The following is a 4,135-nucleotide window of genomic DNA, read 5'->3' on the forward strand; positions in this document are numbered from 1 at the left end:
CTCTCCTCTCTGCCCCCCCCCCAGACTGGCTAGTTAGCTAAGTCCAGCCAATCCACACCCATGATTTATTTAAACAGGGACTGGTGCAAATTGATCATGGGCTCAGCATCCATGAACGCCTCTTCTGTGTTTAAGGGAGCTCAATTAAAAAACATAGATGGTATCTTATTCCCCAGAAGTTGAATAGAATTATAAAGCAAACATGCTTGGCTGCTGGAAATACAATAGAGGGAGAAATCATATGGTAGACATACTTGGAATCAGGAAGAGAATTCAATTTTTAAAAACTTCTAAGAAATTATTGAGATTGTTGAAATTTCAACAAACTGGATTAAATCACCCAAATGTTTTATTTTTATTGTTTTATAAAATGTTAATATAAAGTCCAATAAATACTAAGCATATCTGTTTGTTAAAACATTTATATTCTACCTTTCCCACCATCAACAGTGGCTTAAGCTTGTTTAGGACATCCAGCTAAGCAAGCCACAGAGACAATGAAATCAGAAAACAGTGCAGTTTTAACACTCTGCCCTCCACAGCATAAAACCCTTTATATTCTTTTGCATGGTTAAAGATGCTTCTGAGCCACAAGACATTATATTGTTTACAAAACAAGTCCCATCTACTTCCTCAGTGAGACAACTGCAAAGGGTTTGCACCACTGTTGAAAAAGAACAAGCCCAAGCAGTAGGGTTGCCAACTGCCAGGTAGTACAGGAGATCTCCTGCTAATGCAACTGATCTCCAACCAATAGAGATCAGATTACCTGGAGAAAAATGGCCGCTTTGGCCATTGAACTCTATGACATTGAAGTCCCTCCCCAAACCCCGCCCTCCTCAGGCTCCACCCCAAAAATATCCCGCCGGTGGTGAAGAGGGACCTGGCAACCCCACCAAGCAGTGGCCAACTGCTTTATTGTAGAGTGTTGATAAATGGGAACTTGAAGAAGACCGGCAATAAGGCAAAGACTCAAAACAGGAGAAGTATTCCTTCAAGTAAGTAGGCCCCATGTTCTATTGGGTATGACCTGTGTAACTGATAAGTGCCATCTTTCCAGGCATTCAACTTTTCAGCCTTATGAAAATGTTATGAAGTCCTAAATTGGAATTGTCCTAAATTAGAATTGACTTTTTATACTCTGAGAGAGACACATAGGAAACAGTTGATGGGGGCTAGAAAATGCCTGGGACTGAACCCAGTGGACTGTGCTTACGGATGTTGCAGTGGATGGGAATGAGGGAATGCTGTCAGGAGAGGGGGGAGATGTGGGGCTCTGGTGGCTTGATCTTAAATTATTAGCTAATTTTATGAATCAATTATTTCTTTGTGAGCCCGGCCCATGCTACTGCTTCTCCTAGTCCTTTGGCCTCTCTTCTTTGGGCATAAAAGAGAAGGGAAGGGTGCCTTAAGCTGCCCCTTTCTATTGGAGTGAGAAATATACCCAATACTTGCTACCTCAGGGATGCTAATGTAACAGTGTAAGGTGCAAGACAGCATACACAAAGGCTGATAAAAATTAAATGTTGACGCTGGATAGTGGATAATGTTATAGTTGTCATGCAACATAAATATTTTAAAAATGGAAAGCAAGAACAGAACATAAGTTAGAATTATTGTGGAATAAACTGCTAGGTGCAGCATTCCTTCCTGGCAGGTTTCTTCAGCAGTCTCTTGCCCAGATAAATAATACAAAAGGGGAACGTCTATAAATACCAAGAGGGGGCTTTAATTTACCATGCCAGTCAGCAATCTAATCATTGGGATATTAAGTACTGTGCCTTCTCAGCAGTGAACTCCATATAAGGCTGTGGAGCCAATTGCTTTTAATATTTTTGAAGTATGACAATAAAACTATTATATTTATTGAGGTTTTCCTGAGTTCTAAGCAGTTATTTAGCAAGAGTGCTATTGCAAAATCTCTTTAACATTGACTTTTTGCTGTTTCTGGTCTCCCATCAGTATGAAAGCAGACATATAGGTACAATAACAGTCCCCTATGGGTTCAAGGCAATTAAACCCTCTGTGAGCATATCTGATTATGACAGGCAAGGAGACAATACCCATTCAACAAGATCAGCAATGTGGTTGTTTAAGCTTTGTGAGTATAGCGCAAATAATGGTCAGAGCTCCAGAAATTGTAGAGCTCCATTATACATTCCAAGATGAATGTTCTTTGCTTGTCCTGTAAAAAAGGTAAAGGTCCCCTCTGCAAGCACCGGGTCATTCTTGACCCATGGGGTGACGTCACATCCCGACGTTTACTAGGCAGACTTTTGTTTTGCGGGGTGGTTTGTCAGTGCCTTCCTTAGTCATCTTCCCTTTACCCCCAGCAAGCTGGGTACTTATTTTTCCGACCTCGGAAGGATGGAAGGCTGAGTCAACCTTGAGCTGGCTACCTGAAACCAACTTCCGTTGGGAACGAACTCAGGTCGTGAGCAGAGCTTGGACTGCAATACTGCAGCTTACCACTCTGTGCCAAGGCTCTTCTTGCTTGTCCTGTACATAAAGGTAAATAGGTTTGGCACAGAAACCAAGGAATATTCAAACTAAAATAGTAGCTGCAAAATGGTTGGTAGTTTTCAATAGATGCCAATTTTGAGACCCCAGTAGTCACTTCCTTTTACTGTGAACATTTTCAGAAGGGGCATTGCACATACAATAGGACAGTTTGGCGTTTTTATCATGACTATGTTGTAGAGCTGCCATTTGCCTGCTATTGCTGGGCAAACTCCTCCTGCTGCTCCCCATATAGCCACCAGGGCCCAACTGAGTGGGGGGGAGAGAGTGGGGGGAAGGACATCAGCAACATGTCAATGTTACATCGGGCTGGAACCTGTAAGCGACATTGGTGATGCTTGAGGAATCTTTCAGATCTCTATGTTTTTACCATAAAGATTGGGCAAAATCCAAGAGTATAAATGATGTCACTTCCAGGTTCCAGCTGGAAGTGATGTCAATGCATTGCCAACATTCTTTGCCCCGTGCCTCATCCCCAATCTCCTGGGGATTCCAACCAGGTGCCTGTCAACTGTACTATGTAAGACAGGACTTGATGATGTCACAAGTCATGAAACAATCAGCCTGGCTTCTAAATTTTGGGGCTGTTCTTAGATCCAAATAAACTACATCAAGACCTGCAGTATAATATTTTAAACAGGATGTCTTGAAACACAAACCATAGGAAAAGATAAGTAAATTTAATAACACTATTATTCTTCCTATATTGCAACAAAGCTCTTTACCATTTAATCTCCCAACTATCCATAATTCTTCTCAGCCCCTTGGCCTTTGGCCTAAGGGGTCCTACAAGATTCCATCTTGTCCCCTGTGCTCTTTAACATCTACGTCAGTGGTTCCCCACCTTTTTTCACTTGCATATCCCTTGACAGTCCATTTTCATAAATTGTACCCCTCATATTACCAAAATGTTTGTAATTAATATAGTTGCTGTTATTTCAAATTTATATGTTGTAACCCTAAATAAATAGCCCAATGATGGAATTAAAAAGCAATGGAATAATAAGGTGAACAGACAGTGCATATATATTTGCACACATGGTTGAAATGGGCAGAGTGAAAGGGAACATGCATGTGTGTGTTTGCGTGTGTGTGCTATGCAGCTAGGAAAGGATATCTGAGATCTGATGAGACTGGGCTATACTATGCCATTCCACATCCCTTCAGCCTACTACGATATGCTTAACCTGTTACAAAACTAGCTACATTCACTACTTATGTGTTTCCATCAGTAACTTTTTTTCAGAATTGTGCTCTTTAAGAGACTAGTTCATACAATAATCAGAAGCCCGTCATTCCTGTAAAGCCTATTTATTAGGCTAACCAAGATGAATACAATTAACCTTCAGCCTCCTTCATTATATATAGACACTGCTGACTATTCACTTTTAAGGTACACAAGCACCAAAACATTTTGAATCACTGGAACAATTAGACTTAATGGGTATCAGAATTAATTTTGTATGTCAAGGAGTTCATAAATACACACATCCATAAAAGCCATAAGTAATAGCAGTACCTCTGTCAATTTGCTTTGTGATTATATTCAAAAAGCCTTTTCAGTAAGCTTCAAAGAGCTTTATTTATTACCAGACCACTGAAGTGAAATAAATTT

Source organism: Euleptes europaea, chromosome 12, assembly GCF_029931775.1.
Source record: "Euleptes europaea isolate rEulEur1 chromosome 12, rEulEur1.hap1, whole genome shotgun sequence".
Taxonomy (NCBI): Eukaryota; Metazoa; Chordata; class Lepidosauria; order Squamata; family Sphaerodactylidae; genus Euleptes; species Euleptes europaea.